The following is a 15,357-nucleotide window of genomic DNA, read 5'->3' on the forward strand; positions in this document are numbered from 1 at the left end:
CTACCTATACTGGGGCACTTATGCCTGGCTACTTATACTGGGGGGACCTATAGCTGGCTCCCTATTCTGGGTGCAACTAGACCTGGCTAATCTATACTGCGGTCACCTTATACCTGGCTCCATGGGGTGGGGGTGCAATTTTTACACCCTCGCCCTGGGTGCAATTTAGCCTAGAAACTGCTCTGTGTATGAGCATTACACGCTACAAGCTGCTGTGTAACAAAAAATGAAGACACCAGTCGGGTGTTAGCATTTTTCTTTTTAATTCATTTGAGAAAGCAATCGGACTTGCTGCTCAGAAACATAAAGCAGAAACATTTGCAAGCTGCAATTCTTGGCTTTCATAAAGTGTTTATATAGTTTTATAGAAGCACAGTAACCAGATTCAGAGCGTACCCGACTGCTGCTTGCAGGAGATTCTCAGAATGTATCATAGCATCAGTGTTAGCAGCATATAGCACGGCCCTCTGCTTCCTAACATGGGGTGGGCGTAAAAACATCTTTTCTCGGCGGTAACTGCATTAGAGCATGTAGAAGTAACATTTTACATTGACCCAGTGCATTTAAACATCTCTATTTCCTGGATTATCCAGAACCATATTAGTAACCCTACATACTGTTTATCACTATATTTCTACCAGGCTTGTAAAACCTGCTTGACTGTATGCGGTTTAATGTGACCTCAGTTTATGGAGTAATCAGAAGAAGAGAGCACGCAGTTACAGAGGGCTAGTGAAGAATAGGGATTGCCCTGACGACAGATTTATTTTCGGAGCTGCAGCTGCACAACGTAGGATAGACTGCAGTGATGCATAGCTCTATTAGGTAAGCATTTGCTATTACGTTTACTGCTGTACTACAATTGGCAAAGTATATGTCTTAAAGCAGCAGGGACAGCCATACTATCCCAGGAAAAAGAAACACATATTAATACTTGTTCTACTTACATAACATATGTATTGTACTGTCCATATTTTGATTTCAGTTAAGTTTATACAGTAAAACAGAAGACTGTTTACAGGTATTTTACATCTTTACTGCCCCTCCTAGTGAAGCCAATCCTGATGTAATTTCAGCCCTTTTTTTCCTCCCTAGAAACTGCAATGTCATATGTAGCTTACTTTGTAACAAAATGTGAGCACAGCACAGATCGTATTTTTAGCAGCTTCTGTAGAGGGGTGACGTCCCACCTCAGCTTGTATCATGCTGAACTGCCTTCAGCCAAATAGTGAGGAGCAGGCATGTGGAAGGGGAGATAGGGCTGGTGCACACCAAGCATTTTTGGTAGAGTTTTCAAAACCGCTGCCGCTTGTGAAAATGCTTGGCTAATGTATCTCAATGGGATGGTGCACACCAGCAGTTTGAGATTTTTAGCAAACCGCAAATGTGGCTCCTGCAGCACTTTTGCAGTTTGCAGATACGTTTCTGGCTCAATGTAAAGTATAGGAAAGTGGAAAACTGCTAGATCAGAGTGGTTTTCCAGGCGTTTTTGTCACAGAAGATGTTCAGTTACAGCTTTACTGTAACAAAATATAAAATATGCTACACAAAAACGTTCCAAAAACCGCTTAGGCATGTTTAAAAAAAAATCTCTCTAAACATGCCTAGAATTGCTCAGATAATCTACTTCAAAAACCTCTAGTGTTTGCAGATCTGCTAGCAGTTTTGGTGTGCACTGGGCCATAATGAGCTTTCCTTTTCATCCACATTGTGCCAGAATAGAGCCAGGCTGATAGATCTGATTTATCATAGCAGAAACATTTATGATTATATTGGAATGCTTGCAATGCAGGGTCAGGCTGTAGACTACATAACACAGAGCAGTGAGTAAATGGAATTCAATTTTGTGGCCGACAATCCCGAGGACCGCAGTGTTAAATCCACCTAAAAACCAGGCAATTTTTCATTAAATTGGCCACTGCAGCTTTAAGGCCAAGCTGCAGGGCTGCAGAACACTGCACACAAGTGATTCCCCCCCCCCCTTTTCACCCCACCAACAGAGCTCTCTGTTGGTGGGGTCTTATCGCCCCTCCCAGATGTTTGTGTTTTTTTATTTATTCCATTGTATACCCCCCTCCCTCCGTCAGCCAATCCTCGTGATCAGCTGTCATAGGCTTCAGCCTATGACAGCCGATCACCTCTGTGGCTCAGGAGGGGACAGCCATGTCACACGGCTGTCCCCAGTACAGCGTTGCTGTAGATTGCAGCGCTGTTCCAGTAATTAGACGGCAATCGCTGCTCGGAGACTGAAGGCTCCGCCCACCAAGCAAGAGATGTGCGCGCAGCTGATCGGCATAAGGTGGTCCTGGGGCTGCCGCCGCGGCCACCCCCATCGGCGTGACCCGGTCGGCTAGAGGCACACGTACATCACTCGATTTTCCTGCTGAAATGGCCATTCAATTATATCATTTTATTGGATTGGGGGAGAATCAATTATGTTCCATTCTGCTCAATTGATTGGATTGGCAGAACTCTGGTTAAATCTACCAATTTACTCAGTCAGACGGGATGGAAAATATTGGTCGATGGTAAAGGAATTGGCTATTGTTCCCATGATTTAAATTGACACCGAATATTTTTGGTTTCAGAACATGAAGGCAAATCATCATTCAGTTTGATAGTGAAGAATTGCATAGGAGCTCATTTGTAGTGTGTGGGCCATTAGTGGATTGCCCAATAAAGTCAATCGCTTAATCGATCAATGGAAATTTGAGTTATGTATTATACCCATACATTCAATGCTTTCCCAGTAGATTTGAACAGAATGGTTTTCCAATAGGATGCCATTTTGATCAATTTCAATCAATTTTTTACCTAGAATTGATCTAACACAGTGGTTCTCAAACTTTTTTGGGTGAGGGTGCCCTTCATGGCTTTGAAATATTTTCAAAGGCACCCCTTGTCAAAAACTACTATCGAAATGCTGGTATGATTTTTTTTTTTTTTTTAGGCAGCACCCCTCTCCAAGTAGCTAGTGATGCTTATTAGGCAACACCCCTCTCCAAGTTGCTAGTGATGCTTATTAGGCAGCATCCCCCTTCCAAGTAGTTAATGACATCCTCAAATCAAGTAGCAGAAGGTGCTTTTACATCCTTTGCACAATTTTAGGGTAAACCAGAAGCCACTTGATCGTGCACGTCTGTCACCCCGTCTCTTCTTTTAATCGAAGTACACGGTGCCCAGCTACAGAGCTTCTGGCCTCAATGGTCATCCTAATGCTAGGTACACACCATGCAATTTTCTGGCAGATTTACCTGCCAGATCAATTTCCAACATGGTCGATCGGAATTTCGAGCAATTTTTTGATTTTCCCCATTTTTATTTTTTTTTTTATTGATTTTCATAGAACTGAACGAAAATTGATATAAAAAAAAAAAAAAAAAAACTATCGAAAAAATGATCGGAAAAAAAAATCTATCGAAATTCAGTTCGGGCTGAATCAGTCTGACAGGTATATCTGCCAGAAAATTGTATGTTGCGTACCTAGCATAATGATAAAGATTGTGCTTGTAAAGGCGGATTTATATTACATAGGATTGTGCAGTGTTTTCCAACTGCAAGCAAAGTGCAAGGACATTACAGAAAATAAAATTTCAAGAACCTGTTTATAGTAGTGCAATTGCTATGTTCCCGATTGCAGAAGTCCTGCATTTTCTCCGTGTCTTCTTAGGATCCAGTGAAAATCTCATCAAATTGCAACAAAATCATTGTGTTGACATATTGTGACTTGCAATCGCGTTTGTCATTTTCCCTACTGCACCGCAATTTTGCGGATTTAATGCAATCATTTGTGATGGTCGAGTGAAAAAGATAGCATCACTAGGTCGTTTACCTATCCACTGTATCAGATAATTAAACGACCACCATGACTGACCTCTAGTGTTCAGCACCACTCGTCTGCCATCCCATATCCTAATCCCCTCTCCATAGGGCAGAACAGGCTACTTGGCTACTGTCATGCATCTATACAGCGATCATTCCCACACTGACTGGAAATGTCCAAGAATCTAGTGAAGGCTGACTAGGATGGAACTGCAGGTACAATTTTAAGGCTCCATGCAGTCATCACAAAGGAATCCTCCTGCATACATAAATCATATATTATATGGTGGCAGTGAAGAATGGGTGTGTATACAGTGCAATGGGTAAGACTGCTTACATTAACATGCTATTTGAATGAGTCTGGAAAGAACCAGATAGACAGATTGTTTACATTAGAGCTGTGCTATTTTCCAAGACAACAAAATCTGCCCTCTTTGCTTAGATCATTGTTAATACAGTAGGTTATGTAAATAGCGCATGAATAAAGCCACGACAAACGGTTCACACGACTTGTACTTTCCCCACACCAAATGAATGGGAGGAAAACAGCTGAATGGTGGAAAAAAAAAATTGTGGGGCTAACAGTGGGCTATCCAACATATTTAATGCCAGTGTCCTAATTTGTGCAATTCATCTTTCCTTTGCTCCCCATAACTTGCTAGTTTTCTAATGCTCTCTTCATGGAGAAAATATGTGCAAGCTTTCCAGTGCCCATGCATTGTAACCCTGCCTGAGCAACCCCAAGTCTCTCCCAGCTTACTAGGACCCAGCGTGTGCTGGCGCTTTCTAGGGGTACACCTTGCCACTAAATGTCTCTGGATCCCAATGAGGCTTCTGATGGCCTCCTCCAGTCCCCCATTGGCGTTCACTCAGAATTACTGACAAGGGATTGTTGGTAATCTGATCAGGCCACGTGCCTTCTGGCACAAGCGTGGCCATACTGTGCCTGCACCGTAAAGCCGAAGCCCCACTAATGACAGAAGAGGAGTGTGGCCCCGATCCCTGAGAAATGTGTGTTTCTGAACCCGAGCCGTACTCTTTAAGATGAAGGTTCGCTCTGATGAGCTATACAGCAACTAAGGGTTTGATTCACATATTTGTTGTTGTTACTGTCTTGGCAGAGGACCTGTGAGGAGCCTGTTGAGAACACATACATAACATTTAGTCAGAAATGCAAATCCTCCTCCCTGTGTATCCAACATTGTAAACATGAATTATTTAGGTGGAAGTCTGGTAGTAACCTAGAACTGTCATCTCTTATTTCAGTTGTTTGTCTTATGCCAAGCTCAGAACATATCACTATCCATGAAATAAAACATGCAACACAGTAACAATGCTTACAAATAATGTTAAACTTCTCAGATACATAAAAAACAACCCGACTATGTGTAGCGTAAAATTGTGCTATGGACATCGGATTAGCATATTTTATTTATGTAGAGGGGGAGAAAGGTGCCAAAATGAAGACTCTAAAAGGGCCCATACACTGGTCAATTTCAGCCATCGTTCAATCCTATCAAAATCAATTTATGGTCGATTTCGATCGATTTGATCTGACAGGATGGAAAATCTAAGTCAATCTGCTGCTGGCAGCAGATCGATGGCCCATAGAGTTGCATTGGATCTAATGCTCCAATAATACATTTAGATCCATTTCCAGTAGATTTCATTCTGGAATTTATTGGAAATCTGTTCCTAGTGTGTGGCACACATCAGATAAAAAAAAAAAAAACAAACAAAAAAAAAAAAATACATATCCAGGCACATCGCCTCTAGTTAGGACATTAAATAAGTTATTAAGGAAAAGGGAGGTGCTGAAGGGGGTGTGGCCAGAAAACAGCAAAAATCTATTAACCCTTCGCACTCTCGCATGCAAATGTTCAAACAAATGCATTCACAGATTCACTCATCCAGGCACCACTGTTATCCCTACAGCTAAGTTAAAAGCCATGGTTTTAGTTCACAGAAGAATGCATTCTTATGCTTAGTCACCTACACTGCGCAGAAGTACCTAGGTAAACGTAGGTGTCCTAACTCTGGCCCTGTAACATGCATAGTGCAGACATGCAAACATTCATTGCATCAGACCCATCTGGGGATTAGGAGCACACATCCTGGCGTCCTCTCATGGGACAGATAGCACATCATACCAATCGCACAAAGGAGCTAATGTAATGTATTCATGCGCACCATGTACATACACCAGCATAAGCTGTGTGCATGCTGACAAAAAAAACATACAGGGGAAGGAGGGAGTGCACTGAATTACACAGGGAGCATTTGATGCAGTGCTTTTAGCTGCTGCAGAATTTAACAGTATATTCCATGAATATTATAATCTGCATTTGTTCACTCTTATCAACTGCAGAGTTTTCTTTTCTCTGTCAGCTTCTGTACAGCTCTGCATTACCTCTCAGCAGAAGGGTTTGTTATTGGATCGACAGAAGCCTCAGTTCAGCTCAAGGGAGAGTATGTGCCAGAAGTTGGAAACATGCAGCCACAGGTAATTCACAAAAAGAAAGACATGGCAGGGGATTATAACTTTATAGAAGAGGACCCAGTGAATAGGTTATATTCACTAAATGTCCGCTTAAAGTGGGAGGAAAAAAATAAAAAAAAAATATATATAAATGGACCCCGCTTCTACTTCATTTCTTGTAAAATAAAAATACTACTTGCCTGTCTGCCTTCAGTCAGTCAGGTGTTCCCCACCCCTCCAGGACATAGGAGAAGCACACCAGCGTAAAGGTAAGCCCAAACTACACTGGGACACTTACCACAGGTCCTGGGGTTACACATTACATATATGGGGGGGGGGGGGGGGGGAGGTTGGGAGGGAGACTGGCAAAAGCAGTCATAGGGAAATCAAATGATGCTACTGCCACCGTGCCACGCACCCGGCCAAGTGCTTTAAAAACGTGACATATCGACAACCGGGCACCCTTACATGTCGATGCACAAAGTGATACAGGACTGTGCTCTGTCTATCTGACATAGCATGTACAGTTTTGTTTAAAATATATTAAAACATTGTCAGAAAACTAGCTTTTTCTTAAAGGATATCAGGAATAACACCCTTCATATTCCTTTCACTTCTGGTTTCCTTTAAAGTCACATACTAGACTGAGGGCTCGTTTCCACTATGGCGGTGCGGAATCGCCTGGATTCCACCGCTGATGAAATCGCATGCAGATGCGATTCCGCATGCGTTAATTTCCGCGAATTCGCATGCGAATTCGCATAGGTGAGGGTATATGCGATTTTAACCATGTCACTGCCTGAGTGAATTTACATTGGTACCTATGCGAATTCGCATGCGAATTCGCAGCAAAAAACGCATGGGGAAAACGCATGCGATTTCCCTATTAAATACATTGTGTGCGATTCGCCTGCATTCCACACGCAGGCGAATTCTGCAGGGTGTTCCGTGCAGATTTTCTCTGCACAATAAAACGCTCCCGCAGACGCATAAGTGGAAACAGGCCCATTCACTTATATTGTCTATGCGAATCCGCATACGCAAGACGCATGCGGATTCGCGATAGTGGAAACGGGGCCTCATAAGAGTGGTGTTACACAACAAAAGAGGCCAAGTGCTTACAAGAAGACAGACTTCTGCTGCCAGGGATCCCCCCACCTCAGAGTCAAATGGACAGATGTCCTAGAAAACTGCTGCCTGACCTAAAAACCAACACAGAACTTAACAGAAAATTGCCATGGGAAACAAATTTGGCACATTACTTGCTGGCCTATATGCTATGGATGGGACTACATAGTTTCAATAAAGGGCAAATTGAGCACTTGTGCCCATCCCATTCCTGGCCTCACTTTCTTTGCCAACAAAATTTAGATAGATCTACATTGCTAAAGCCCAATTGCATCATGGGAGCTGTAATTTTCTTTCCTGGTCCGAACTTCATAAACAACAATATGCTAAAGATGAGGGTACTTTATTGTGCGACTATTTTAAAGACAACCAGCACACAGTTTTAGTTTGTGCTCCATTTGTGTTTTAACGCCCTCTAAAGTGAGGGTTGCGTTGCAAGTAGAAAGTTAAAATTCTTTACTCATGTATGTGGTTCAGGATGGTAATTACATTTTTAAGAATGAATAATTGCTATACATAGTCTGAGGGCTTCGTTTTTATTAAATTACAAATGCTGTCTCATTAGACCGTCAGTGTCAGCTAAATAAGCCCATATATCTTCACAGCGGATGATTCTGTGGCCTAATCCATTGCCTGTGCCCCCCCCCCCCAATGGCAAACTGTGATATGAAAGAGCCACACGATTGTGGTTACAACATAAGCTGACAAGTCAGAGAAATCCACTCTCGCTCCTGCTGTGCTCAAATAACATAATGCGCATGCAATGTCCACTATTAGATGAAAGATGGTGGAGGGTGTCGTCACTAAATGTAGGCAGGGGTTTATTTGAATGAATGTGGGCTGTTAGCAGACAGCCTGCCAGGGCTGTGGAGTCGGAATCGTGGAGTCGGGCAATTTTGGGTGCCTGGAGTCGGAGTCGGGAAAAAATGCACCGACTCCGACTCCTAATGAATTTGTAACTGTAATTAAAATAAAAAAATATGATAAAATGTTCTATTTCTCAGATAATAGTCATTAAAAATAATGTATATATACAGTATATATACAGTAATAGCTGTGCTTAGTCCACAAAAATGAAATAAACCAATCAAAATGAGTTACTTGTGCTGCTTCAATAAAGCAGTCCCCGTATTTTTAAGGTCAGATATACATATCTGATTGTGACTGTATATATGATGTGTACACAGGAATCTCTTATATATACTAAATAACATCTATGCTGTAAGAATAAAGCCTGATGTGTAGCTGTGTCACTAATAGAGATGGTCAACGAGATGGAAATAATTCTGCATTGATGCTGATTTATGCAAATGTATGCACTCCCTTTGCTGATGAAATCAAATAATTTGATATGTTGTTAAAATTTGGTTTGGTGACTACAAATTAAAGGGTAACTGAGACGGATGAAAAGTAAAGTTTTATACATACCTGGGGCTTCCTCCAGCCCCCTTCAGGCTTATCAGTCCCTCGCTGTCCTCCACCACCCGGATCTTCTTCTATGAGTCCTGGTAATTCAGGCAGTCAGCGCTGTCCGGCCGCATGCCGCTCCCACAGCCAGGAACATTCTGCACCTGCGCAATAGTGCTGCACAGGTGTAGTATGCTCCTGGCGGCGGAGTGTGTGCATGCGCACTACGCCTGACTGGCTCAAGTACCTGGACTCATAGCAGAAGATCCAGGTGGCGGAGGAGGACAACGAGGGACTGATTATCCTGAAGGCGGCTGGAGGAAGCCCCAGGTATGTATAAAACTTTAATTTCATCTGTCTCAGGTTTACTTTGTTACACAGTAGTACTATACTCTACATATGCACTCCCCACAGAGCTGCAGGGAATCCACTGAGAATGCTGTGCACATTGAACACAGAGGTGTTGTCTGTTTACAATCTCCTCATTCCCCTGCAGAGTACCTGCACATCATTCTTACATGTACCCACACTTACACTGCCTAGGGCCTGATAGATGTTCTTTGTTCCGGTTTGTACCTTTTACAAGTACTCTTACCAAGGACTAGTTTTAGTCTAAAGGGAATAAATATAGTAGTCTACATATCCTTCTCACTTCAGTTGTCTTGTAAAATTCCTAAGCGTTGGCAGTTAAGAGACGAATTTCATGTTACATACTTTCAATCAACAAAATTGTAATATGCAAATTAGAGGAGTCGGAGTCGTGGAGTCGGTGGAATCCTAAACTGAGGAGTCGGAGTCGGTGGATTTTTGGACCGACTCCACAGCCCTGCAGCCTGCTGTGGCAAACATGCAAGTCTTATGCTGGGGATACACGGTACGACCCGGTTGCTCGATTAGCCGCCGGATCGATTCCCGCTCGACCCCGCGGGCACTTCCTTATCTTCCGCTTGACTCCCTGCGGGGATCGAGCAGGGTCATCGGACCTGTTGGAAATTATCAATCGAGCCATCAGCGGCTCGATTGATAAGGGGGAAAACGTACAGTGTATCACCAGCATTAGGGCTAGTTTCCAATAGGAGCCACGGCCATATCCGGTTAAAGGGAACCTAAACTGAGAAGGATATGGTTTTTTACTTTTAAAATAATACCAGTTGCCTGACTCTCCTGCTGATCCTGTGTCTCTAATACATTTAGCCACAGCCCCTCAACAAGCATGCAAATCAGGTGCTCTGACGGGAGTCAGACTGGATTAGCTGCATGCTGGTTTCAGGTGTGTGATTCATGCACTATTGCAGGCAAAAAGATCAGCAGGACTGACAAACAACTGGTATTGTTTAAAGGAAATATCCATACCCATCTCAGTTTAGGTTCCCTTTAAGCCACGGCTTCCATTCTGCTGCGTGGCCTTAGCCCAAATCACTAAGCCGTGCCATACATGGCTATAGGGATTCAGCTGCGTGTGATCTGGACACCAAGCCATAGGAGAGACAGACAGCGTTTCTCTGCCGCTCTCGTAAGTGGGGAAACGATACAGCGGGGAACAGCCTGGGTTCATGCTTATTGGAAATAGGGCCTTATTGTATTGCAGCATGCTGGGGAGGGGGCGGACTAGAAATCCATTAGGCCACACGATGCTTCACGTCTTCCCTGTGAAGATTGATGCCCTCACAAACTCGACACCATCAGTCTAATCATGGCACAGCATTTTTCAGACAATTGAGAAGACAAAAAATGGATTTATACCAAATTACTTCTTAGTTGTTCTTTAAAGTCCATGTGTAACAGTATTATTTTTAGCAGCTGGCACAGAATCTTCACACTAATAAAGCAACTTAAGCATACATACATACAATTTTGATTGGTCAATTTTGCTATGTGCAAGCTGTGCGAGGACCAACAGATTCTGACTACTACGGACAGATTGTGTAGGAAATCTCTCATACTACATGGACGTGGTACAATTAATAGGCATTTGACCAATTAAAATTGGATACATGCCCACAACCTAAAAGGTAGCCATAAACTTATAGATTTGCAGCAGATTCAACCATCAGATTCCTGTTAGATGCCTGTCAGGTAGAATCTGATGTGTGCCAAACACTAGGAACAGATTTTCAATAGATCTCAGAATGAAATCTATTGAAAATAGATCAAAAATGCATTATTGCACCATTCGATCCAATGCAACTCTATGGGCGATCGATCTGCTGCCAGCAGCTAGATTTTCCATCTGGACCAATCAAGCAAATCAATAGAAATCGGCTGGAAATAGATCATGCTTCCTGCATCGATTTCTAGCCGATTCTATTGGAGCAGTCAAATCGGCCGTCGATCAACGGCTGAAATCGACCAGTGTATGGGCCCCTTTAGGCAGAGGACTCAAAGGCAGTGGATTCACTGCTCCAATGTATATTTGGCTCTGCACCCAATCAAGGTGGGTGGCAACAACCCACCAGACATTGCATTTCCCACATGGCTGATTCCTGTCTGGCAACCACCATCTACAATCATGATTTGGGAATGGAAGACATAATGATGCACTGTGTACAGATCATTTGCCCTACAAGTAGCTGCAGATAAGCACGCATTACAACTGACTTCTTACAGACTCTCTTTGTATTAACACCTAAGCCTTGTATGAAAATTAGGGAGTTGTACAGAGAACAAGAAAAGCACAGTGTGGAAGTGATTAAAACTTTGGAGTATTTTTATTGCTGTTTCTACCACCGGAGTGATTTTTCCTTACTTCCTGTCCCTGGGATCTCCATATGGCTTTGTTGCTAAAGGTCCGTACACACGCCGGACTTTAGGCAACGACGGGTCCGTCGTTGCCTCCCGCTGGGTGGGCGTGCCAGCGACAGTCCGGCGTGTGTACGCTCTGTCGTCAGACTGATACGGCTGTTTCTGAGCGGCCGTATCAGTCTGACGACAGAGCGTACACACGCTGGACTGTCGCTGGCACGCCCACCCAGCGGGAGGCAACGACGGACCCGTCGTTGCCTAAAGTCCGGCGTGTGTACGGACCTTAAGACACGGCCAAAAGACCCAGTCAGGATTCTATAAAAACGCTTTTGTTGCAGTTTTTGTCACTTGTGGAGAAATTTTCCCACTTCCTGTCTGTAAGACATGAGGAGAGCATCTCACAGATGGAAACAGAAGACAGCAGTAAAAATCCAAATACGGGTTCTAGCCGTTTACCACATTCTCCAAAACTACAATAGTTTATTTTCCTGGGGCTGGACTTTTAAAGTGCAGTTAACTGCAAGCAGCCTCAGATCCTTTGTGTGAAAACAGGAATATCAAGCGTTTCATTTTAATTTTAGGTGAAATTTGCCTTCTTAAAACAGAACGAAACTTGCAATAATTCAGCTATAAGTGAACATTTGTGGTTACCCACTAGGGCTGCACGATTTTCCAGTTTTAAACCGAAATCGCGGTTCCTGTGAAGACGATCTGGGGATCGTCAGTGTCCGGAGGTTTTCGTTTTTCAGTGCCCGCTGTGCCCGTGCTTGGCCGCATGGTCCGCCTACCGCTACGCGCCGAGGAGACGCCGTAGTGCATATTCCATATGTTAATGAGCCGGGGGGGGGGGGGGGCTGGGGGCTTAATGTGCGTGCGGTAGTACTAATGTGCGGCGTACGGGACTCTTATGAGCCGGGCAGCGGGGGGCGGATCCACTGACAGAAGCAGTGCATATTCATGAATGCTAATGAGCCGGGCGGCCGGGGGGGGGCGGCGAGTCCAGTCCAGAGCGGCACAGAGCTTCTCCAATCGCTGGAAAGCAATGGAATGACGGAGGCGGTACTGTACGCTCTGTACAGCTCCGCCTACCGCTGCCGTCATACCATCGCTATCCAGTGATTGGTGAAGCTGTGTGTGCCGCTCCGGACTGGACTCGCCGCCCGGCTCATTAGCATTCATGAATATGCACTGCTTCTGTCAGTGGATCCGCCCCTCGCTGCCCGGCTCATAAGAGTCCCGTACGCCGCACATTAGTACTACCGCACGCACATTAAGCCGAGGGGTCATCATAGAGGGCTTCAGGCTTTACAAATGTGCATTGCCTGAAATGCAATGCGAATTCACAGCAAAATTTTCTGACACAGAGCCCGCCATAGCTAGGCTCCTGACCCCGCCCCCCCACCCCCGCTAAAGCTTGTTTTGAGAAATCGTGAATAAATCGAAATCTCAATTTCAAAGAGAAAAACCGCAATTTCGATTTTACCCAAAATCGTGCAGCCCTATTACCCACAATGCACCATTACTGAAGGTCAAATTATCTCTTTTCGCCCTGTAACAGTGTTCTCCCCAGGCTCTTTTAGCCGGTTGCTCCACCCAGCTAGTTTTGGTGAGTACCCGGCTGTCATCAGCTCACCTCCTCCTATGCTGTAAGCAGAGTTGTGCAGAGAAGCACCTGCCCTGCATTCTCTCATCTCGCCCTACCCGGCTACTTTTTCATGCCACCCAGCTGGAAAAAAATTCTGGGGAGAACACTGCTGTAAGCCAGGCAAGCATCCAGAACCACTGGTTTTAGCAACTGATGTAGACAAATATCCAGTCTACGATATACAGGTAATTTATAAATAATGACCAACCAAGCAGTTTCTGCTTTCTTAGGCAAGGATCCTAGTGTTTCCAGTAGGAGGAGCTCATCTGATCATGTAATTCTGCAGAGCTACAGAAATGTTTAAAGTGGATCCGAGGTGAACTTTTACTCATTGCATAATTGTGTTCCTTTCCTATTGTTTATAGGGCAATCCTCAAGCCAAATACTTTTTTGTTTTAATACTCTAATTCCCTATAAACTAAATAAACCACACCCACAGGTTTGCAGAGAGCCTTGGCAGTAGCAAGGGCTCATGGGAGCTCAGTCTGGGCAGGAGGAGGAGGAAGTTTTACTAGCCATTGATTTCAGGGGCAGAGGGGAGACGGGAGGAGGGGGATTAGGTTTTGTTCACCGGCTTAGTGATCAAGATACAGATAAGCCTGCCTCTGTGGAATGTTTACAAACAACATGGCTGCTGTCATTGTATCACAGGAAGAAATAATTTTCTATTAAAGCGGTTTGCAGCTATATTTGCTGTGTAAACTATCTAAACCTTTAGATAAGATATATAGACAAGTAGGGTATTGTACCGTGTTAGCCATCAGTAAAAACAAGTTGTTATAAATCAGGATGATTCCATTTATTGGCTAACTAAAAATGAATAAAAATAAGCAAGCTTTCTGACCTTGCAGCCTTCGTCGGGCTTATATCCTGTTAGTTTGCAGGATATAACGATAGCTGTAAATATTTTCCTGGAATTGGGTTTTCAACTATAGATTTCACAAAAAACGTCTACAAGTCTTTGCACACACAGACACAAACGCAGGGCTATAAAAACTACAAAGGTACAGGGAAACCCTGGCATGTGGAAGCTTTTCAGACATTCCTGAAAACTTTACCAGGATACATATATGTAGCTGACTCATCAAAATATCCACTAGTGCTCATTAACTCACTCATAATTGTAGAGCGGAGATTTGGAAAACATGTACTGCCACATGACTATCTTCAACATCATCAACTGCATCTACAAGAGGTAAACATCAACCAGGGAACCATCAGATCAACAAGATTTTGGATTTCATTGATCAGAAAAAACAAAAAACACCTGTACACAAGATAGCCTCTGAGCTGGGACTGTCCTGAAAGGCCAACTCAGCTGTGAGCAATCTAACATGTACACAAAACTTCATACTTAATACACATGATGAAATTTCCTGTCTTATCGACTGGATACAATAATTTTCAACAAGTCCGATCTAATGATCAATAACAGGATCGAGTTTGCAAAGTTATCATTGGAAAATTGATCCCATTACCGGTCAGAAGCAGTTTGGATATGTACACACAATACAACTTCCTGTCAGAATACCGGACGATTGGACGGAAAATTGAATCAAGTGTACCCAGCACTAAAGCGAGACTGTAGTCAAAATCTTATCTCGGCTTCACCAGATCAGCCACACCATAGAAACTTCTAGGAAGAACTTGTTCAGAAAAAAAAAATCCATCAAAGGGTTAACAGACCAAAGAGCACATTCAACTTTGTATACAAATAGCAAATTGCTGTTTAATTACTAAAAATGCAGGTAAAATTACTAATGCCTGGTACTAATGCAATATCCCATCAGGTCGACTGGTTGAATCAATTATTTCTGACAGGTCCAGTGATTTCCAATATTTTTTCATCTTGATTTTGTATGGAAGTGTATGGAATCAGATTGAACCTGTTGGGAGTTATCGATTAGATCCGTAGATCTGACAGGAACTTCCCGCCAGTAGCTCGGGGACCCCTTCCAGTACAAGTTGCCTGCTGCGCTTCAGCATGCGGCTCACGGAGTTGCGCTGATGTCATCCAGACTGTACCGCGCAGACGCAGTAGATCTGGATGACATCAGTGCCATTCAGTGAGCCGCACGCTGAAGTGCAGAAGAGGCTGACCTGGTGAGGTCGCCATCTGCACCGGAAGGGACCG

The 15,357-nt window shown here is 43.7% G+C and overlaps 1 protein-coding gene across 1 annotated transcript in view; it reads right to left on the minus strand.

The window, feature by feature from the left end:
* ITM2B (integral membrane protein 2B) overlaps positions 1-15,357 on the minus strand; it is a 75,914-nt gene that overhangs the window by 45,541 nt on the left and 15,016 nt on the right. The window lies entirely within an intron of this gene.

This window comes from Hyperolius riggenbachi, chromosome 2, assembly GCF_040937935.1.
Source record: "Hyperolius riggenbachi isolate aHypRig1 chromosome 2, aHypRig1.pri, whole genome shotgun sequence".
Classification (NCBI taxonomy): Eukaryota; Metazoa; Chordata; class Amphibia; order Anura; family Hyperoliidae; genus Hyperolius; species Hyperolius riggenbachi.